This window comes from Lissotriton helveticus, chromosome 9, assembly GCF_964261635.1.
Source record: "Lissotriton helveticus chromosome 9, aLisHel1.1, whole genome shotgun sequence".
NCBI classification, from domain to species: Eukaryota; Metazoa; Chordata; class Amphibia; order Caudata; family Salamandridae; genus Lissotriton; species Lissotriton helveticus.
In genome coordinates, this window is record NC_136070.1 from 568,724,796 (window position 1) to 568,749,698 (window position 24,903).

Below are 24,903 nucleotides of genomic sequence, written 5' to 3' on the forward strand. Positions count from 1 at the left end.
CAATGTACGCAGACTTGTTTTACTTCACCAAATCTCATTTGTATATTTGGCACCATCTCCCTGCCCTCTGGTCCCGTTACTTCCGGTACAACAGATCTTCTGGCCATAATAGGGAGATTATCTAGGTCGTTCCGAAACTGTGCAGCACTGTAGTTGTTAGGATGCCACCTAGTCATATGGCGATGCATTGTGTAGTTTCCGAAACTGTATTTTTTCTCGGTCCCTCTGGACAGTCTATCTTGACATATAAGGCAAGTTACGTATCTTGCATTTACTTTTTTCTGACCTTTGGGAATTTTAAAAAATTGCCAAATGAAGTTTTCTTTCCGGTGAGACGTCCTGGGCTCCTCAGGAAAAAACTGCCTCTCTTCGTGCTCGTCGTCCTGTTCCTCTTCTTCCTCTTCTTGTTGAATTATAACTTGAGCAGGTGGTCCACTCTTCCTTGGATGTGGTGGAGGTGGTGGGGAAGCACCAGCTGAAGCTACTAAAGAAGCCATTGCTCACTGGTAACAAAGGGTCTTTCTCTCACAATGATGAAAGTCAGAGTGAGGAAAGAAGGAGGGATTTTCATCATTTGGGAAAAACAAGAGTTCTCAACCAATGAAAAGTGTTCATTTTAGATTATATGACCTAGTCTTACATCATTAGGAAACCAAAAGTGAAATGAACCAATGAAAAGTGTTATTACCAAGTCACATGACCTGCTGTGTTTACGTTAAGCGCTTTGCAGGGCCTCCCGGTTTGCTTCCAGAAACCTGCGCTTTGCGACTCGCTTCGCGTACCAGTTCGCTAACGTAGCACGTCATATGACGTATCACGCGACAACGTGAAACGTCATGCGGACGGGAGGCGTCACGATGTTGTTTTCTAACGCGGCAGTTGCGGTAAAGAAACGTTTACCGGCTCGCGGTCTATTTCGCGGCATCAAGGTCAGCTAACGGGAAGCTTCCCGATTCGCGAAGCGGGAACGAAGAAAAAAAAATATTAAAAAAAAAAATTATTCATAAACATATAAAATATATTTTTGGATTTAAAGAAGAATACATTTTACAGCTACAGATATTAGCTGTTAAAAAACCAATGAAATTCACTGAAAAAACCATAGGTTATAGACCATATATAGTTAGGAATTAGCATTTACAAAACCTTGAAAATTCACTGAAAAAACCATAGGTTATAGACCATATATAGTTAGGAATTAGCATTTAAAAAAACTTATTTTACTCACACAAAACCATTGAAATTCCATATATAGTTAGTTGCACTAACTATATATCGCGCACCCGCAATCCACTGCTGATGATGTCACATATTACATCATTCATGACATGGTCAGTGACATCACTGATGACATCACTGATGACATCTCAAATGACATCACTGATGACATCACTGATGACATCACTGATGACAACATCCAGTGACTGTATGTTTCTGTAAAGTTAAAATGTGTCTTACATATTGAAGAATGAGTGGAAGTATAAGTGTCTGGACAAAGGATTTAGTAGGTGCATGACTGAATGTATGAGTGAGTGATTAAATGTGTCTCACTGAGTGCATGGGTTAGTGACTAAACTGTCTTAATTTGTGCATCATTATGTCTGTTGTTCTGTAAACTGCTGCATGTGTTGATCAGTAGCTATATGATTAACTATATGGGTTACTGATTGATTGTCCAAGTATTTGTATGGGAGACTGAGTGTGTGTGTGGCTGGCTGGGAGGTGTGTGACTCTGTGCAGATCAATGTGTACTTGTATCAATTATTGTATAAGAAGGTAAGTATGTGTTAGTATATGTTTGAAAATGTAAGGTGCTCTATGTTTAACTGTATAGACAAGAAAATGGAAGTGTCATTGATTCTTTACAGGACTGACTAGGTGTGTGAGTAACTCCATGGATGAGTGGCAGACTGTGAGTGTCTGTATAGGTGTATGAGTGCATATGATAGTGTTGTAAAGATGAGTGATTGTATGTATGAATGATTGTATGGGTGAATGAGTGAATGTGTGTGTAGACATAGGAATCAGTGAGTGCGTATGTAGTAACTAGTATTGGTGTGTCAATGGTTTCAAAAATTATACTCTGTATTTAACACTGGGTGAAACAGAGGTTATATTAAAATGTGAGGAGATGCATTGTATTGTCACATGAATGATATCATCAGTGATGTGGTCATTGATGTCAAATGAGATGTCATCAGTGATGTCATCAGTGATGTCATTTGAGATGTCATCAGTGATGTCACTGACCATGTCATGAATGATGTAATATGTGACATCATCAGCAGTGGATTGCGGGTGCGCGATATATAGTTAGTGCAACTAACTATATATGGAATTTCAATGGTTTTGTGTGAGTAAAATAAGGTTTTTTAAATGCTAATTCCTAACTATATATGGTCTATAACCTATGGTTTTTTCAGTGAATATATATATATATATATACTGGCGGTAGTGAATCATGCCACCAGGTATCATGAGGCAATTCCCACAAGGACTGTCACTGCTCCTTCAGTTGTCAGAGCTCTCATAAGTATCTTTTGTAGAGTGGGTGTTCCTAAGGGGGTGGTGTCAGATACCGGTACAAACCTCACATCTGGCTACCTGAAAGCCGCGTGGGCTGCATGTGGGGTGACATACAAGTTTACCACCCCATATCACCCACAAACCAATGATGTAGTCGAGAGATTCAACAAGACCATGAAAGGTATGATCATGAGACTTCCTGAAAAATTTCGAAGGAGATGGGATATCCTTTTACCATGCCTGTTTTTCGCCTACAGAGAGATGCAACCATAGTTAGTGGGCTGTAGTCCCTTTGAACTCCTGTTGGTCATCCTGTGAGGGTACAACTATGTCTGGTGAAGGAAGGCTGGGTGAGATCTCTCAAAGAACCTAGGCAAGACACTCTTGACTATTGGCTTGGCCTATGTTCTGGCTGGGTTCATGAGTAAGGTAACCAAAAACATTGAGGCCCACCAAGAGCTTCAGAAGCCCTGGTATGACCAAAAGGTAGAGTTCCAACCAGGGCAGACGGTATGGGTATTAGAGCCTGTGACACATAGGGCCCTTCAGGACAAGTGGACTGGTCCCTGCCCCATCCTTGAAAGGAAAGGGGAGACCACCATCCTGGTTGACCTAGGCCCTTGCAGGGTCATCCATATGAATTGCCTGAAACCTTTTTACGACAGGGCTGAGTTGGCCAGGCTGATGGTCACTGATGAGGATCAGGAACCAGAAATAACCTCTCCCTGACCTCTCCTACAGCTCAAAAGATGGGTCAGTGGAAGAAGTTGTCTTCTCAGGCACTCTCTCTTCCCAAAAGAAAGCTGACTACAGGCATGTCCGGGAACAGTATGCTAGGCTGTTTACCATTACCCCCTAGTCAGACACGACACACTGGTGTATCCATGACGTGGACATTGGAGACAGCACTCCTGTCTGGAACAAAATCTACAGACAGTCTGACAAAGTTAAGGAAAGCATCAGTCCTTATGTCAACAAGATGCTGGAGTTAGGAGTGATTGAGCCCTCTGACAGTCCCTGGGCTAGCCCAGTGCTCTTAGTCCCCAAGCCTCATTCCAAAGGTGGGAAACCAGAACTGATGTTTTGTGTGGACTATAGAGCTCTCAGTGCTGTCACTAAGACAGATGCACACCTATACCCGGAGCTGATGAGTTGATTGGCCAACTGGGGGCAACCACATTTATCAGTACCTTTGATTTGACATATTGGCAGATTGATCTGACAGCATTCTTGACTCCAGATGGGCATTTCCAATTCCCTGTTTTACTATTTGCGTTATAGAATGCCCCTTCCACCTTCCAAGGGTTGGTGAATAAAGTCCTTGCTCGGTTGGAGACTTTTAGTGCAGCATACCTCGAAGATATTGCTGTCTATAGTTCCACTTGGAAGGATCACCTGATCCACCATGGAAAGGTCCTTGAGGCTCTGAAAGTTGCAGGGCTCATTATAAAGGCAAGTGAGTGCCAGATAGGCAGGGCACAGTTGTATACTTGGGCCAGCTTGTAGGTGGATGCCAAGTTCAACTCTTACACGCCAAGATCCAGACAATTCTGGACTGGTAAGCTCCAACAACCCAGACTAAAGTCATGGCATTCCTTGGCTTGACTGGGTACTACAGGAGGCTTGTGAATGGCAGTTCTTAATTTGAGCCGGTGGTTTCCAGTGCTCAGCACTGGCACCTAATTGGTTTTTGGTGCAAGGCACCGTCACTTAGTTGTCAACATCACACTTATGACAATCTGTCACATGGTGGCACTGCTCAGCTAATTTAACGATGAGCAGACCAATGGTTGTTTATTAATACAATGTACATATACAACTACTAATTCCTGCCTCCCCAGCCGTTCCTTTAGATTTGGGTACCTGGAATAATCTAAACTGTTGCACTTGCAGGCGAGAGAGATGGTTAATAGTTGTTTTGGTACCGTCATTGGAAGCGATGTCAGGGGTAAAGGGTGGTGCAAGCTGCAGTGGCCTCTTGTTCAGGGCCCTGGCACTTATTATTTTACAAATTAAGCACTGGTGAATGGGTATGGTACCATTGTGGCACCCCTAACAGAACACACCTCCAAGAAGCAACCGAAGAAGGTAAACTGGACAGTGAGCTGTCAAAAGGCTTTTGAAACCCTAAAGAAGGCAATGCACCGAATCTCAAAGCTCCAGATTGCTCCAAATAGTTCATAGTGCAGAGTGATGCCTCTGAACATGGGACAGGAGCGGTCTTATCCAAAACCAACAATGATGGCCATTACCAGCCTATTGCTTTCATTAGCAGGAGTTTAGTCCCCAGGGAACAGCATTGGAGTACCATTGAGAGGGAAGCCTTTGCTGTTGTCTGGTCCCTGCAGAAGCCGAGACCATGCCTGTTTGGTACTCATCTCCTTGTACACACTAACCACAGGCCTCTCAGATGACTGATGCAAATGAAAGGTAATAACCCCAAACAGTTGAGGTGGTCCATCTCCCTACAGGGAAAAGACTTTACAGTCAAGCACAGACCTGGGACTAACCATTGCCAATGCAGATGGCCTTTTCAGGTTCTTCCACTTAGACAATGAAGACTCTCTTGGAAAAGGTTATTCTCATCCCCTTTCGTTTGGGAGGAGGTTATGTAGGAAAGTGCCCTTTTTGACATAGTCACCCACCACTTTTTGCCTGGTATACGATGTGAATTTGACTGCAAGTGCACTGGGTTCCTACTAACAAGGTATCCAGTGCAAGATCTCTTTCCCCAAAAGTGTATAATTGTTTTCCACAATTTGCAATACTTTTAGAACATTCTGTAAGTCCCTAGTAAATGGTACTCCTGGTATCTAGAGCCTGAGGCATTAAAGAGGGTCCCTGAGGGCTGTAGCACGAATGTGCCACACTAAAGGACCCCTCGCGAAGCTCATGCAAACTGTCATTGCAGGCTGCGTGTCCTGTGCAGACAAAAGTGAAAACACGACATGACATACTGTGTGCCAAGTCCCCTAACCCTGCATATAATATTTGCAAGTCATCCCTACAGCAGGCTTACAGCCCTAAGGCAGAGTGCCTTATATTGCATGTGAGGACATATCTGCAGGAGCAGATATGCCCCTGTGATGGTCAGTTCCATTACTGCCAGTACAAGGGAAGAGGGAAGCCGTTTTCAAACATGTGATGGGCACTGGCGAAAACAAGTTCCCCTGCTGCATGATGGCTTCACTGAAAAGGGTGATGTTTGGTGTCAAACATCTTGTATTAATAAACCCACACTGGTGCCAGTGTCTGAATTAGTGATACATGCACACAGAGGGCCCCCTGAAAACCTACCAGCCCCTGGTGCAGCCTGAATGCCTTTTGTCAGCATGCCACCAGAGATGAGTGCCTCATCCCTGAAGGTTAGAGCCTCTGCTCTAAACCAAGCCTGCTAGAGCAGGGGGTACCTTGCACCCCTGGCCACAGGAAGATCTGAGAATTGGCATTCCCTTGCAGGGGAGCTTCAAAGACGCCTACCGCCTTTGGTATGTGAATCTGGTTTCTCTCTCATGAGAGAAAATCAACCCCCTTGTCCAGAGCCCTTAGCACCTGGACAGGTGGGAAAATTAGCAAGGCAAGAAAGGCTAGTCCACCCACAGGTGAGTACCACCCCTAAACTAGGCTACCTGAAGTGGATGCAATTTTTCAGATGTGGCCAACTTTGTGATGGCAAATTTAGGATCTCTTGGAGAGGGTTAAGCCCACTTACCCCGGAAGTGGTCATATATGGGGTGTAGTAATCCCAGAGGTAAGTGGCCAATTGGCTATTACCCAATACTCATCTAACACCCCTAAATTCTGTATTTGGGGAGCCCTGGTTCCAGGAAATCTGATCCTGCCAACTAAAAGAAGAAGAAGGACCAAAGAGCAGCAAAAAGCAAGACCCGTGGAAGAAGCAATTGACTTGGCGTCAACCTTGCAGGCCTGTCTACTGTTCCCAGCAATTGTGCCCAAGTTGACTCATCCTGCAAGCTGCGGTGCCTCCAAAAGCCTCGGAGGACAGCCAATACTTCTGCCAAGACTCAGGAACTCCAGTGGAGCAGCAGAGCTGCTTCCCTGCATTCTGCAGGCACCCAAAGAGACCTGAGAGGTCTCCAGACCACCAAAACCCCACACCGGAAAGCACCAGTACACCCATGCCGCCTAGCCCAAGCTGAAGTGAACCAATGGTGCCAGCATGGTCCACCAGCCCTCCAGAGACAAAGGCCACCCTGGACCTGTCCACGGTGGACTTTCTCACACCGCCTGCAGCCTCTCTTTGCAGGCCCTCTCTACTCGGAGTGCGAAAATCGGACATCTGAAGACACCTCTGCACCCGTCATCCCCTGGCCTGTGGAGAAGAGGTCACTCTGTAAAAAAAGGGAGGGATCCCACTGCCCAAGAGACAGGGTACCACTGGTAAATCAAGGTGAAGGCTCTCTTGGGACCACCCTAAGGTTATCTCAAATAATCTGAGATAACCTTAGGGTGCTCCCAAGAGAGCCTTTACCTTGATTTACCTGTGGAGAAGAGGACCAAAAGTGTCCCCACTTCCCCAAGCGCGTTGTGAAACTTGATTCTCCCCTTGTGGGTTAAACTGACTGGCTTCCCAGTCCAAACCTGCAGCCTCTTTTCGACCAGAGAGATCCCCATAGGATAACCTTGGGCCCCCAACACTGAAAAGCTCCTCTGCACCCGGCCGCCCAACGTGACTTGTTCGTGCTGCCTTGGACCATACCCCATACTCACCTCACGTCCAGGAGATGAGTGCCGTAAGACGCTGCAAAGTGCCCGAATGCAGTTCATGCGTCTCCCCCATAGGATAACATTGGGCACCTGCTGTTGAAAAACACCTCTGAACCCGGCCGCCCCAGTGCCGCCTGAGGTGACCTGTGGGTGCTGCTTTGGACCTTGTCCCATACTCACCTCCAGTCCAGTAGATTGGTCTAGTAGGTTGCTTATCTGTACCAGAATGCCGTACTTGTTTTTGCTCCTGTAGGATAACATTGCAGCGCTTGAAAAATGCACTGTGTCGACTTTTTAAATGAAAAAGTACTCCTCCTGAAAAATGTATGAGGCGAATGCTGAGGAACATGGCGGCGGCAGGCTAACGGCTGCTGTGAGGCTCCGACCCTGAACGCCCTGGACGAGTTTCTAGCATGGTCTCTCAGATCCCGGGATACGGATGGCAGCTGTTTTCATACTGGTGAGCAGGAATGCTATATTGGAAATGATTACCAGCCAAGTATTGAGTTTTCTTTTTTTCGCTGTCTTTTTCGAGTTGTGAGTTGCGAGGCTGATGCAGAACGCCGGATCCGGAGGCACTAGGACCAGCGCGGACCCCGCGTAATGCGAGAGCGAGAGCAACAGAGTGAATGCAGGCGGGGGCGGTGGTATGCTGAGGAGCTGCATACCGGTATACTCCATCGGATAGCGCCCAAAAACGGCAGAGAGGTCTCGGGACCGGGCGCGACAGGTAAAGATAAAGCCAGCAGAGACGCTAGCAGAGACGCTGCGCAAGCTGTACAAGCCTGGAATTCACCTGGTCTGCAGGTAAGCTGCAACAATCTATGGCTGCGCTCGAGGAGTGCTTTCTGGCATCGAGCAGCTGCGTTAGCTCATCAAGCCTCAGTCACAGCGATCAGTACCAGTAACGACTTGTGCATTTGTATGGAGGCAGAAAAGGAAGCGCCTGAGACACACAATGTTATCCCTTGCAGAAGTGAAGTAACGTGTAGAAGTGAAGTAACTGCTGAGGTACAGACACTTACTTGCTCCACTGATATTATAACTAAAGAGGGTGCTAACCATAGGGCTAGCAAAATAGTACCAAAAGTAGTACCAAAGAATCGTTATCAATTGCGCTCTAAACAAGAGCTCAAGAAAAAAGGGGTCCTCAGTCCCATTGATTTCGTTGAAGGAGGAAGCGCTGGCCCAGTGCCCATTTCACCCCACAAACAAAGTAGGAAGGGGGGAGTAAAGAGAGGACAACCAAAGGGTTTGAAACAAAAGCAACCGCTTAGAGGAACTCCCTCTTTAAAAAGCTACTTTAGAATTATGGAGCAAGCAGTCTCCTCTAAAAGTCAGAGCAGTAAAGAAATGAACTTAGTAGTTGGGGAGATTGCAAATGATGTACCAGTTGAAGAAAGACTTACTAGTAATTTATCAAGTAATCCCACAAGTAACTCTACAAGTAATTGTACAGGGAATGAAAGCGATAAATCGGACATAGCCATGAATTCTCCCTGTTTAGCTGCCTTTCCTTTGAGTAATAAGTATGCAGTGTTGGACCCTGGACTTCTTAATGAAATACCAGTAGAGGAAATACAATCTCCCTCTCCCTCTCCCTCTAACTCTAACGGTATAACATCTAGTGAAAGTCCCTCGAGTAGCGCTCATAGGACTCATATTACGGCTCCTGCATTTCAATCTAATGCCTCTACTACACAGCCTGCCCTATGTGCGGAAAATTACAGTCTTCCTTCACATTCAAGTGGGGGGGCTGCAGCAAGTGGCGGAGGTGGTACAGCAGAGGAAAGATTGGGATCCTTATTATATACTTTGAGAGAGGATTTGTTGGAGAGATTTGAGATTTCTGAAAAAAATCAGAGGGGGCTGCATGATAGGTTCGATCTCTTAGAGGCCAAAATAGAGGGTATAAGTGCCAGGACTAGTGTACTAGAAGGAAAAGTGTCTTCTCTTACTGAATCCTCCGATATGAATTCTAAAGATATAGCTGCCCTAAAGGCTCAGAATCGTACTCTGGTGATGGACCTTGAAAGATTGGAGACACAGACTCGTCGTAACAACCTGAGGATCTTAAAAATTCCGGAAGGGGCTGAGGTAGAGGACTTAAAAGGATTTGTATGCAGATTGCTACGGGAAGGTATCTTAAAGGATAGACCAGATATTAATTTGGAGGCAGAAATTCAGCGGGTCCACAGAGATCCATTTAAATTGCACCCTGATCGAAAAGCGCCTAGGAAGATCCTTGTTTATTTTCAAACTTATAGTGTAAAAGAGTTAATTCTTACCAGATGCCTCTCTCGCACCTCTCTACATTTTCAAGCGAACCCCTACCATATCAGATCTGATATTGGCAGTAAGACAGCTCAAAGACAATGGGAGCTTGGTTCAAGAATGCCAGAGCTGCGCTCTAATGGGGCGCAAGTACAAATGAAATTTCCAGCGCTCCTAAAAATAATGTGGAATAATAAAATGTATACATGCCACTTCCCGGAGGAAGTAGATGCAGTGTTAACTAAGATGAGGGAGCAGACAGAATAATTAGAGACTTTTTTTCTCATTACTTATAATTATGTATTTTTATAGTCTAAATGGTACTATGTTTGTTGGATTTATATTAAGAGGGATAAGAGGGGTATGGTGGTGTGGTGAAAAAAAAAAAAAAGAAATATATAAAAAAAAGAAAAAAAAAAAAAGCAGGGTGCTGGGGTACGTTTAAGGTGAGAGTGGGAGTGGGTGAGTGGGAGTGGGTGAGGGAAAAAAAAAAAAAAAAGGGGGTTTGGTAAAAATTTACAAAATCCGTATATGTAGAACTAGAGACCTAGAGACCTACCTCTCTATTTTCTTATTGACAGGGCAATTGGGTCTAGGGCCTCCTAAGGCGTAGTTACGCCAATCAGGAGGGTAGGGTTCCTCGGGGGGAGGGAAGGGGGGGTCTTCAGGGGGGGGGTGAGAAATCAAATAAAAAAGTCCTCTTATGCCCAAAGAATTTTGTATTTTTCTTTAGTAATTATAAGCTTTTGTAGACTATTACGTTTAATCCGGGCCTCAAAAGGTAGAGGAGTAGAAATGCCCGATGCCTCAGCTTAGATATACTAAGATCCTCTCCTGGAATTTGAACGGAATAGGGAGCCGTAAGAAGCAATTAAATGTATCTAATTTTTTGGAAAATACGGATGCTTCGATAATTCTTTTACAAGAAACGCATTTGGGAGCCGAAGATTGTAGAAACGTTTTTATAAGGAATAAGTGGGTCCAGGATGTTCTCTGCTCAAAGCAAACTGGCACAACGAGAGGTGTAGCAATGATAATATGTGCTAATAAAGGCATTAATATTCATGATTGGGCCACAGATCACTCAGGGAGGTGGTTGGCTGCATTAGTCTCTATAAGTACTGTTAAATTTTTATGTGGGGTCTATTACGGTCCAAATGAGGATAATCCTTTTTTTCTACAGAAATTAGAAAATTATATGCTCCAGTTTACAAACCCCATAGTATTGGGCGGTGATTTTAATTTATTACTAGACCCTGCAGTCGATCGTACTTCAAAAGCTAAGTATAATTGCCCAAAAAAATCCCTCTCGATGTTGAAGAATATAATGAAAGAATACACTTTATGTGATGTATGGAGAGTTAAACACGGTACTAAGAAAGAATTTTCCTTTTTTAGCAAAAAATATCATCAGTTTTCGAGAATAGATTTTTTTCTGTTGGATCAATCATTATTGGCTAATACCCACTCTATTTCTTATATTCCCAATGGGTTATCGGACCATTCTGTGGTTGAGATGATTATTAATATTCAAATGAATCTTTCCGATTATAGATGGACACTAGATAGGACTATTCTGTTAAATCAAGACTTTAACATTAAAATCAAGGAACACATATTAGAGTTCCTTGAGTTTAATCAAGAATCAGCTCCAGACTATATTGTTTGGGATACTCTTAAATCCTTCTTAAGAGGAATATATGGCTCTCAGATGATGCTAATCAGGAAATTAATGAAAGAAAAGGATAACAAAGATCTCAGTTTGATTAAATCAAAAGAACAGCAACTTCTTACTGCCATTGGGGAGGATCAAAGCAACATATCAAGATTAGAAAAGGAATTATTTGAGTTACAAACAAATTTTAGACTCAGAACTGAAAAAATTCTTAAAGATAAATGGGAAGTTAGTAAATTGCGTAATTTTGAGTATGGGGAGAAATGTGGATCATTATTAGCATGGAAAGCCAGGACAGAGAGGACAAGAAATAATATAAAATCATTGATACAGCGCGGAACTGGGGTATTCCTGTCAGAGGATGGAGAGATTAAGAAGGAAGCTAAAACATTTTATGAAGAGCTTTATTGTGACAAAATCAGTCGGTCAGACGAGGAATTAGAAAACTTGTCTTTCTTGAGGGACCTGCCACAGCTGAGCAATACAGACAGAGCTTTTTTGGCAAAGGGAATAACTGAAGGAGAGATTAGATCTCAAATAAAGAAAATGGCAAGAAATAAAGCGGCAGGCCCGGATGGGCTTCCAATAGAGATTTATAAGGACAATATAGAAGAAATTCTAGTTCCATTATTGAAATTATTTAATAATATTTTTATTCTGGGAAAACAAATTCCATCCTCTTGGTTAGATGCTACAATCTCCCTAATTGCAAAACCAAATAAAGACCCGACAAAAATAGAATCGTATCGCCCCATTTCACTTTTAAATTCTGATCTAAAGATTTACTCTGGAATTTTGGCCAGCAGATTGGCAAACGTTATTAAAACTATTATTCATCCAGATCAGAGGGGATTCATTCCCGGTCGCCAATTAAATGAACTCACAGTTCAAGTAATCGGGGCTATAGATTATGCAATTGAAAAGAAGAAGCCGCTTGCTATAGTTGCAATAGACGCAGCCAAAGCATTTGACCAAGTTAATTGGCTTTTCCTTTGGAAAACAATGTTAAAGTTCGGTTTTCCAGAAACTTTTATTAATGGGGTTAAAACTTTATATAAGGGCCCGAGAGCAAGGATATTGGTTAATGGCGGTTTGTCCGATTGGTTGCACATTCATAGAGGAACAAGGCAGGGATGCCCCTTGTCTCCATTACTGTTCGATATATATATCGAGCCATTTGTTTGTGCTTTGAGACAAGACTCTGTAATTGTCCCTTTTAACATAGGAGAATTAATAATCAGGACAGCATTATACGCTGATGATCTTCTTCTTTATACCTCAAACCCATCTGAAGCTATACCTAGATTATTTAAACTAGCTGATGATTTTGGTATTGTTTCTGGATATAGTATCAATAGGGATAAAACCGAGGTTATGTGTTGGAATAGTCCAGTCCCTATCCCAGAAGCAAAATCTAAGATGAGATATCTTGGTATCCAACTGACTCAGAAGGTAGAAGAAATCCCTAAGACCAGCTGGGAAATTGTGATAAAAGAGATTAAAAAATTATTGTCTAAATGGAACTCTCTACCCTTAAATATTTATGGTAGGGTGAATTTAGTAAAAATGATTATATTACCGAAGGTAACATTTTTGTTTAATTCTATCCCTTTAGTATTTAATAAAAAAGATATTCTTAATTTACAAGGCAGGATTGGATCCTTTATTTGGGCGACAAAATCCCCAAGGATAGCATGGAAAAAGCTGAGGAGAGGACTAAAAATAGGAGGCTTGGCTCTTCCAGACTTATTATTATATTGTTATGCCTTTCAGCTTAAAAATTTTCGACTCTTAGCCAATAAATTGGATTCTACGTCTAATAGCTTAATTTTTCGGGCAATGTTGCATGACCTTCCATTTGATGCAGATTTTTTCTTGTTTAAGTTTGGGGATCAAAAATTTTTCAAAAAAGTTAGACTGAAGGTTTTGAAAGCCGCTTTACATTATTGGTATCAAATTTGCAAGTTGCTATCTATTCATTATTATCACTTTTTTGCTCCGATTTGGGACTCTCCAGGTACTCCTGAATGTTTGGGTGATCAACTAGCTCTCCCGTTGAAGAGAGCTAGTCTTGTTAGATGGGGGGATTTTTTGGATGCTTCGAAAGCCCTAAATTGGGAATTTTTGGTTGGTTTAACAGGGGGTACTCTCACGAGATTCAAGTTTTATCAGCTGTCAGCCTGGTGGGGGAGCCAAATTTGGGATTTAGAGAATGAGAATCCCCTGTGGAATTTAATCAATAATCCTAGAGTGAGGAGAGGGGAGATGGCCATACTGTACAAAATTTTACTGCACAATAGGGATAATATGGAAACTGAAATTATGAAATTGTGGGACTCCTCAGGGCTCTGGGCTTCGGATAACATAATGACATTGTGGAAAGACTCCTTTACAATGTCACAGCAAATAATCAAACCAGCTAATCTGCGAAGAAACCATTTGTATACCATGTATAGAGTTTATTGGACTCCTGCGAAACTCTCTAAGATGTCGGTAGTTAAGTATTTTTGTCCAAGATGTAAGTTGCAGGATGCAAATGATATTCATATGTTTCTGGAATGTCCCAATATAAGAAATTTTTGGGAACAGGTGTGTAAGTTTTTGGAGGATGTACTTACATTTTCAATTCCATGTACCCCCAACTTGGTTTTTTTTGGTCTCCAATCGGATTACGTTTTGGATAGTAATTTATCACAGTTTATCTTTTATGTAATAGTGATCGCCAGAAGAGAGATCTGTAAGGTATGGAAATCGGCACTCCCTCCAATATTTGCAGATTGTCTCAAAAACATTATGGTGGTGAGTAAATTTGATATGTTATGTGGTGGAGAAAAGTCTGTAAATCTGTGGTCAGCTTTAAATGCATGGAGCGAAAGATAAAATAAACCTAAGCTCCAATGATTATGCCAGAGGTTTTGTGGTCCTGTCCTTCCTGAGTGGCAAGTATCATCATGACAGGAAGTTGGACGGGTAACAATCCTACCTCTGGGCAATCCTTAAAGGCTATCCACAAACACGAGGGTCGGAATAGGAAGGTTTGTGTCAGTGGCCTGAGGAACGCCTATTCAGAGTAATCATTTTCTGGTGGCATATATGAGGACACAAAAAAAAAAAAAAAAAAAAAAGAAAAATGTACTTACCTCATCGCACTGATTGTGGCGCCAAAACATATATTAAGATATGCGTTATTTTATAAATTCAGTTAGATCTCCTTATTGAGTTGCGTGCATCACTTATTGACTATTGTTTTTATTTGCAGATGTCTCACCTCTCCGATAGGTCTAAAGCTGCTCGATCACACTACCACATAAAAGAGCACTTTGGGATTGCTAGATCAAGCCCCTGTCAACTAGTAAGGGAACACCTGGACTCTTTGCACAGTGTATCTCTTTGTGGTATACCATATAAAGAGCCAGCTTCCTAAACCTGAGCTTTAAGTACAACGGGCCTCATTTATGAAAAGTGACGCATCGCTGTGAGAAAACAGAGATGCGTCACTTTTCATTGCACCCTCCTTGCGACCCCAATGATGCGTCATATTTACAATATGACGCATCATTGCGCAAGGAGTTACAGATACGTCAGTATTTCTGACGTATCTGTAAGCGCAAAAGTGACGCATTGCTGGAGTGTGTCACAAAAGTGACGCAACTCCAGCAATGCATCCTTTCACATGGGGAAACCCCCATGTGAAAGGGCTTGCATTAGTCTTACGCCTGCTGTGAGGCAGGCGCAAGATTTTGACGCAACAGCGTCCTAAAAGTGACGCAGTGAAATCTCATAGATTTCACTGCGTCACTATTACGAGGCTTTTTGCAGGGGAACGCCCCCTCTGCATACATTATACCTGACACAGGTATAATGTAGCGCAGGGGTTTACAAAGTGACACATCTGCTTAGATGCGTCACTTTGTAAATAGTGCGCAACAGGAGGTATGTTTTACGCCGCCGATGCGTCACAAAAAGTGACGCATCGGAAGCGCAAAACTGACGCAAGGCCTCATAAATGAGGCCCAACATATTTTGATAGCCTGCTGGACTATCTGATTCTCCTTTATGCAAACAGAACACTCTCACAGTGAGTGCAGTTCGACAGAACTGAATAATAAATGTCCTCTGATGTAGTACCCAAAGTTAACGATAGCTGATGAATTCACAACCATGTAAAACGCTTCATATCTAGTCAGATCGGCAAACACATGTTGGTCTTTGAAATAAGGATACAGCAATGTGATTACTGCGAATGAAAAATTGGATGTTGTGGTCGTGAGTTGTTCCCGCCACTATAGAAAGATATCTTGTTTTATTTGCCAAACAGTAACAAGATCACATATGCAAACCTTGGCAAATTAGCAAGTGTAAGTTCACTACTACTAAAAACAGTTATAGCTCTAAAATCAGCAAAGAGTTTTTTATTTTACAAGTAGAGCCTAGTGCAACATTGATTACCCAACTGTTGCAAACTGCCTCATTACAACCGTAGAAACAATGGAAAACGCTTTAATCACTAAAGGGCTAGTTTCACATAGAAAAGTAGCTCCTAAGGAATTATTGAATGCCTTTAAATACAGATTAGGATCAGATTCACATTTGAGGGTACATTTCACCCAGTTTTTTTTTAATCTGCCTTGGTTCAAATAATTCTTTACGAAGAACTATTTTGCTCAGTAGACCAAAAAAGGTGTTCAAATTGAAAATCCGAAAATGAAGATGCTGGCTTAGGAACAACTCGTAAAGTACTGTTACTATGAAAAATGGTTATGCACATGAGTATTTCTGGTCCAGGAATTGCTCTGTACACAGAAGAACACAATTCAGCGATCAAACTACTCACTGAAGAATAACAGTGAATACATGATGGGCTGAAGCACTATGTACTATGAAGATAAAAGCTCACGGAGCAATTTTGTTCCTGCTCAGGCAGCCATATACTCACACTTTGCACATAAACATTTAGCACTACAAGCAAGTAGGTTATGAAGATATTAAATACTGTCTAGCTACTAATATGCATACAGAGTTGGCAGCAAGTGACTGTCAACTTTGCTGAGCCATTCACAAGATGGTGGTGCTGTGTGTGGCAAGGCTTCTATATGTTTTTAGGTCGAGGGACCGTAGCTCTCACGCAGTGAGGGGCGGAGTCCCGAAGAATTAATGTTTTGGAGTTAGGGGCTTTGAACCCGCCTCTCTCCTCTATTCTCCTCCATTGGCTGGCTTCCTAAATGGAGGCCAGCCATTGGAGGAGAAGGGAGTCACTCCAATAAAGGTCCGTCTCTTTCGGATTCGGGGGCGTGTTTTTGGCGTTCTTTCGCCCTGTGACGTCACCCGTCACTCAGAATGCTAAGAAAACGCCCCAGAATCCGAAAATTTTAGGATGTTTGCGGCCGCCATTTTTTTTGTGCCGTTTGCCGTTTTTTTCTTGTTCTTCTAGTTTAAATGCAGACCCGACCGTCTTTCTAAGGTAAACAGCCACGTCCTTACATGGTAAATGTTAAAGACGTAATAGTCCATGGAAAGTGTTTGCAGTCAGACCTGCTTTAAACGGAAGGTTCCCGTTCCAACATGGACGCCGCTACTGTGTCTGGTGTTATGGACTCCCTCAGTCTGTTTTTAAGATGCAGAGTCATGCTTTACATTGACTATAAGAGAAGTTGCCTGTGGAAAGATGGCCGTTATATTCACGCCACGTCTCTTCCCTTGTTTCTTACTGCAGCGATCCCGTTCAAACATGTCCGCCACGCCGGAAGTGAATGCCAGTGGGACAGGCCTAGACTTATATGCAGTGCGCCTGCGCGGGACCTCTCTCATTCCGCTCGGCGAGGTGAGTGAAATGGTGGCGGCTGAGCTGAGCTGGCCCGGCCTCGTCGGGGTTTATTCCCCTGCCTCATCATCTTTGCACAGTCCAGACCCCTCACGTACTCTGCTAATCGTTTGCCCTCTTACTCTGCAGGTGACCAGCAGCAGCCGCCATGGGTCGCCGTCCCGCGCGATGGTCAGTGACCAGCCCCGGGGTGTACCATGTGCTGCTTGATGGGGGAGGGTAAGAGGTGTTGGGCCTTGGATGGGGCTCTTTCCTGAGTGGGGAGTAGTTACACATTGCCAAGGAAGGGTGTGAGTCCCATTTTGTGCGAGGAATGTGGGTAAGGCAGGGTGGCTAGATGCCGGGTGAGTTTATGAAGGGGGGGGGTTGTCGGGTGTCGGGGGCACCAGTGTGTTAGTCTGGGGGGCACCAGTGTGTTAGTCTGGGGGGCACCAGTGTGTTAGTCTAGGGGGCACCAGTGTGTTAGTCTGGGGGGCACCAGTGTGTGTTAAGAAGGTGTCCTAGGAATTTAATATTACTGGCCTAGGGTGCACATAGTGCCACAAAGCCCCAGTGACCCTGGACCCCTGTATTAAAGCCCCCGCCCACCCCTTAAAGTTGAGCCGAGCACGGTGCCATTAACAGTGTGCATGAGCCATCTGTCGTGGCACCAGTCTTGCCAGAGTGGCCTGTGCCTGTCGGTGGCACACAGACCAGGTTATAGCTGCAACTGCTCTCTTGACATGGCAATTTTGTGCTTGTATTTAGCAAAGTAAGATGCATGCTAATCACGCTTTAATTAAAAGTAGCTCCTTTCTGACAGCCTACATTTTGTGGCGTGCTGAATATGAAATTCTTGCAGGTGCGTATCTGCTTTCTGTCCGCCCATTTAGGCGAGCATGCATGTCTCGTTTGTCACATCCTTATGGGGCTTTCACATTTAAGTACCGTTGTGATGCAGCTGCCCCCACGTGCCTTTAAATGAAGATCTTCAAACTTTTTGATGCTGATTCTTCCTCTATTCTCTACCCCCACCCCCCCCCCCTACCCTACCCTCCCCCCTCATGTTAGCTTCTCAAGGGCATTTTACGGAACATGCCCTCCAAAGTATGATCAGTTGCCGCTTTATTTCATGTTCCTAGGCGGACGCATGACTAGAGAGTTTTAATGTGTACACAGGGTGGGAGGGAGCTGTATCATTCTACCAGAGCATAGAAAGGTGCCTCTTAAAAAGAGCGGATAACTAGTATAGTTGCCAGGTCCCTGATAGGGAGGAATGTTGGTTTACATGGCTCTTTAAATGGATATTTGCCCCTTCTATATATAACTTCTGTAATCCTGCCTTTAGAAATTCAGCCTTTTTTTCGAACCGGACGGCAACATTTGACCTCTTGTGCAGTATGCACACTTACTAGCCCATGGTTAACTATTCTTTGTCCTGGGACACCACAGGGGTCTGCAACCTTTTCAATAGTGAGAGCTACCAATCTCTCTCTCTCACACTCTCTCTCTCTCACACTCTCTCTCTCTCACACTCTCTCTCTCACTCTCTCTCTCACTCTCTCTCTCACTCTCTCTCTCTCACTCTCTCTCTCTCTCTCTCACACTCTCTCTCTCTCACACTCTCTCTCTCTCACACTTTCTCTCTCACTCTCTCTCACTCTCTCTCACTCTCTCTCTCTCACTCTCTCTCTCACTCTCTCTCTCACGCTCTCTCTCTCACTCTCTCTCTCTCTCACTTTCTCATAATTAGTCACTCTATACTATTGAAACTAAAAATACACTTTGTATATGTAAGGGTGTGGCTGTGCACCTAAATGTGTGTGGCTCTAGAACTCTTTACTACTCACTCTCACTATTTAATACTCACTCTTTCACTTTTTACTACTCGCTCTCTATTACTCTCTTTACTAATAACTCTCTCCTACTCACTATCAACTACTCACTCTACTACTCTCCTACTTACTCTGTGTGTGGGTGCTAATGCAATAGGTCTCGCATATGCAAGCGATTAAGCTATTGGCAATATAAATGACAATGCCATTTATTTATGATTTAAAAAAAAAAAAAATGTCATGAGCAATGCCAATAGCTCTACCTTTAATAATGCCGAGACCATTGCATTGTCCAGATGCTTGATTCCGGTCTGGGAAAGACATGGCTTGGTAGTTCGGACTGGACTGTTCCCATGAGGCACAGGGTCAGAGCTGATTTGCATATAGCCAGTGTCTAACCCAGGGTGGTGTGGAGTGCAAAAAAACGATGGATTTAGGCCCAGATCTCTGTACTGGGGTGAATGTATGACATTGTTCTACATTCTGTCCATCAACTGTGTTTTTTGCAATTGTCATATGGTTCTCCAGCATACAGCTCGCAAGCTACTGGTAGCTCACCAGCACCCTTGAAGTAGCTGCACAAAACGAAGCATAGCCCAGTACATTATTCAGAGGGTTTATGCACTTTAAAGTAGACAGCAATGCTCATCTCAAAACCCTTAGAGTCGCAGCCAGCCACACTAAAGACCTGGCTTCATGCTAACTCACAAACACACACTCTGTTGGAATCACTGACATAATATTGAAGACAAGAATATCTTCATACACAAATATCGATGTAAAATATTGATAGTCAAAATATCGACATCCTATCTTTAAAATGTAAATGACAAAAATATGGGGGGGGGAAATATGAATGTAAAAAATATCGATGTCCAAAAGATTGTTTTTCTAATATATAAAAAATAATGTTAAAACAATTATAACATTAACTAAACAAAATTTGCTATAGATATAATATACATTAAAAAAAATATAATAAACAAATGTAATTTAAAAAATGTAAACGTACATATATACGTATATATATTCTACACTGCTCATTGAAGAATGAGAAGTTGTACAAACCCCATCCTCCCCCGAGGTCTGATCTTCCTCCGCCCCCAGCAACTACTTTAAGTGGTGGAATGGAAAGGTCCTATGATACTTACCTGAGTAACCCAAGCTGGCCCTCTCGTCCTCTTCCCAACCTACATTCTAGACCCCTTAGATTCCAGCCTCAGATGTCGCCTCGCACGCCTACTATCATATGAGTACTAGGCAGTCTCTCCTAGCATCATACCCACTATCACATCTGATCCGGATAGAGAACCTAGCGTTAACTTTAGATCCTTGAATAAGGTTAAATAACTTCAGATCGCCACATCGCACCTAGTGGAAGCAACAACAAACTCTCATATCAAATCAATGCTTCTCAACTGCAGATTAGCAGTGAAGCACGCAGCGAATAGCTCCGAACTCATCATATCACAAGAATTAGACCTCTTGATTCTTACAGAAACGTGGCTTAATGACTCCTACTCCCCAATACGAGACATTTTAATTCCGCCTGGCTATGACATTATCAGATGTGATAGGTCTATTAAATCTGGTGGGGGCATTGCCTGCATCCATCTGTCTAGCCTCATTTTGAAGCAGACTCATAAGGACCTGATGTCCTCCTGTGAGCTCCTAGTCACTGAAATTTGGAACAATGGCAAGATTGTGTGTGTGCTTCACTCGATCTATCATCCCCCTGGCGATAACCTACTTTTCGAAGAACAATTGATGAAATCCATCTCTGCCAGCTCAGGCCTCCACCATAACCATATCTTCCTTAGTGACTTCAACCTTCACTGGAATGACAATAATGATCCACTAGTTTGCTCTTTTAAGACTTACCTCTCTGACCTCAACTATATACAGGCCTGCAACGGACCCACCCACTGCAAGGGCGCAACCCTTGACCTCATCATAGCTAGAGATCACATAATTCAATTGGATGACATAGTATCATGTGATTGGTCGGATCATCACCAAATCTTCTTTCACATTCAGGAAAAGGTATTGCTTAGACAAAGTGAACCGCTCAAAAACAAGTAACTGACTCGTAATCTGGGAGACATCGACATCTCTAACCTATCCAACTTGAACAAGAATCTTCTGGACCCTCCCACTAACATGAATAATTTGGAAGAGTTGACGGATCATTACTTCAATGCCATGTCAAATATTCTCGACTCTGCAGCCCGAAGCAACTCAAAAGGATACCTTGCAAACAATCCAAACCTTGGTTCAATGGTGCTCTTAATGACGAACGTCGCAATCTGAGGCTCTCTGAGAAATGCCCCCTCCACATCTAGTCTCAAACAGTTAAGGAAGATGAGAAGCTCTTATAATAAACACATTTGCATTGCTAAATCAGATCATTTCAGAGATCAGCTTGACTGCTAAAAACCGTCCCAAGAAACTGTTTGATATCATCAAACAACAGGCAGCAATCAAAACCACTGAACTCAGTGAGGAGGACTTCTCAGCGCCCTTTTTTGAAAAGTCTAGGACTATTGAGCGGGAGCTGCAACATGCTGCTGCTAACCTGTTGTCTATGAGCTCCTTGGGTTTGACAGTACCTACGGCAGTGTGTGCTCCTCTTTACCACACAGAGTTCACACCCAAAAACAATGCCTGCTGGAATACCTTCTGGCTACCGGATTTGGAGGAGTTGTCAGATTCTTTGGCATCTCTTAAACCATCCAACCATTTCAGTGATCCACTCCCTACCAAGTTGCTCAACAACCTCAACATGGCCATTCTGACCAATATCAGTCAGGCTTTAGATCAGGTCATAGTACAGAAACAACTCTAACTCACATTGTTGATGACGCCTTGAGCGCTCTTGACCAAGATACGCCTTGTCTTCTAATTCTTCTGGACTTGTCCTCTGCTTTTGACACTATCAAACATGATAACTTGATTAACCTTTAACCTTCTTCAATATAGGATGGGGTTATCTGGCCCTGTCCTAAATTGGTTCTCCTCTTTCCTGCATAACAGAACACAAAGAATCATAGTCAAGCAATCTTTGGCTGCCAGCACCACAGTCTTTATTGGAGTGCCTCAAGGATCTGCATACTCGCCCACGCTCTTCAATCTATTCATGGAACCTCTAACTGCCAGTCTGAATGGTTCAAACATTCAGTACCACATGTACGCGGATGACACTCAACTGTATTCGAAGATCTCATCTCCAGATGACATTAAAACTCTTAATGGTGCGCTTCAAAAAACACAACAATGGCTAACACATAACCATCTGTTACTTAATTCCCTCAAAACAGAATTTCTCCTGATCACCCCCCGCAACCACGAGGCCCCCACACAAAACTGGATCAAAAAAGTCTCCGCACTCAACTGCACCCCGCATATCGTGGACTCCGCATGTTCTTTAGGTATCACCCTGAACACATTTCTAAACATGCAAGGTCACATCAGTGCCACCATTAAGAGTGCCAATCATCAGCTCAACACTCTTAGGAAAATCAAACCTTTCCTACCTCCCGTGGACATCTAGTCAGCAGTCCAAACCTTAGTTATCTCACGAATAGAATATGGCTTGGTGACCCTAGCTGGGCTTCCAAAATCTAGGTTAGCTGCGCTAAGAGCTACTCTGAACACCTCTGCCAGACTAATCACATGCGCCAGAAAGCATGATCATATTACACCTGACTTAATCCAGCTTAGCTGGCTTCCCATTGAAACAAGGATCCGCTTCAAGATAGCCTGTCTGACACATAAAGCTATACATTTCAATTGCCCTGTTTACCTAGCAAAAAAACGCAATGTCTCCAGGTCCAGGCGAAACGTAAGAAGCTCCAATACCCTACTACTGAAACCACCGAAATTCAACAAAAAAAGAACTTACAATCGCACCTTCTCAGGGCTGGCTCCAAGAATTTGGAATGAGCTTCCATCGGAGACCTGAGCCAACCCCTTGACTGCTTCATTCAAAAAACAGGTCAAATGGCTACTGTTGGAAGAACTTCATCAGCAATAGCCTTTATGTCATTTGCTAGAAACTTCCTTCCCGTGCTGACAACCATTTTTACTTTGTGTGTTGAAATGTATGCTTGATAATCATTTTCACATGACAATCATTTTTACTTGGGGTTTAAAATGTATTTGGTCTTTCTTTGGAAGTAGTTTGATGCTAAAACTGCTCAGCCCTGATCTAGTTGGGCTTTTTTACCTGGTTGTTCACTTGCTACCTCTTTTTCCCCTAGCTCCCACCGTTACTTTTATCTTTTAGGTTCCTCTTATGTTGCTTTATTGTTTTGTACTTATACTGTTTTTTCACATCAACATTAGATTTCCTCTTTGTAAAGCGCTCTGATACCGTCTGGGTCTTGTTCGTGCTTTATAAAGCTTTTCAAATAAATAAATAAGATAATAAATATAAAATGTAATATATAAATGTATATTTGCTTTAAAACAATTAATAAACTAATAACTTCAATTTATTTTAAAATATTATAAATATATAAAAATTAACTATTATATATATATATATATATACACCTATAACATAAAATATAATAATAAAAATATTATATTATAAAATAAAATACTAAAATATGTATTCATTTTTAAACTTACATTTTGCACTCCATTGAGTGCAACAGTAGGAAAATTGTTGAATAGCGTAGGGGTAAAAATGTCCTATTCCCACTGCAATTACTGCAACAGTAGGGAAAATGTTGGATAGCAAAGAGTAAAAATTACTATTCCCACTCCAGAGAGCGCAACAGTAAGGAAAGTGTTGGATAGCAAAGAGTAAAAATTACTATTCCCACTCCAGAGAGTGCAACAGTAGGGATGTGTTGGATAGCGGAGGGGAAAAAATTACTATTCCCACTTCAGTGAATGCAACAGTAGGGAAAGTGTTGGATAGCAAAGGGTAAAAATTACTATTCCCACTCCAGAGAGTGCAACCGTAAAGAAAGTGTTGGATAGCGGAGGACTTCAAATTACTGTTCCCCCTCCAGAAAGTGCAACAGTAGGTAAAGTGTTGGATAGCGAAGGGTAAAAATTACTATTCCCACTCCAGAGAGTGCAACAGTAGGGAAAGTGTTGGATAGCAAAGGGTAAACATTACTATTCCCACTCCAGAGAGTGCAACAGTAGGGAAAGTGTTCGATAGCGTTGGGGTGAAAATTACTATTTTCCCACTCCAGTGAGTGCAACAGTAGGGAATGTGTTGGATAGCATAGGTGTAAAAATTACTATTCCCACTCGGGAGAGTGCAACAGTAGGGAAAGTTTTGGATAGCAGAGGAGAAAGAATTACTATTCCCACTCCAGTGAGTGCAACAGTAAGGAAAGTGTTGGATAGCAAAGAATACAAATTACTATTCCCACTCCAGAGAGTGCAGCAGTAGGGAAAGTGTTCGAAAGCGTTGGGGTGAAAACTACTATTCCCACTCCAGTGAGTGCAACAGTAGGGAATGTGTTGGATAGCATAGGTGTAAAAATTACTATTCCCACTCCAGTGAGTGCAACAGTAAGGAAAGTGTTGGATAGCAAAGAATACAAATTACTATTCCCACTCCAGAGAGTGCAGCAGTAGGGAAAGTGTTGGATAGTGAAGGGTAAAAATTACTATTCCCACTCCAGAGAGTGCAACAGAAGGGAAATTGTTGAATAGCAGAGGGTTAAAATTAATATTTCCCAAAATGTAAATTAAAATAAAAAAGAAACAAAATACCAACTACAATACAAAAATTGTTAATAACACAAAATTAAAAAACATATAAAAATATAAAAAGGTACAAAAGATAGACAAATGTTTTAATGTTAAAAAGTACTAAAATATCACTACAAACATTAATTTATAAAAGTTTTAAAACACATTTTACAAACAAATAACTATATTTAATATAAATTAATTATAATAACATTTTTATTATTAATGATTTTTAAATAAATTACTTCACACCATATTCCTCTATAAACGCACAAACAACTCCTACATAATTTACACAATTAACATAATTACCAAATAATTAATTATGATTAACAAACAATAATTAA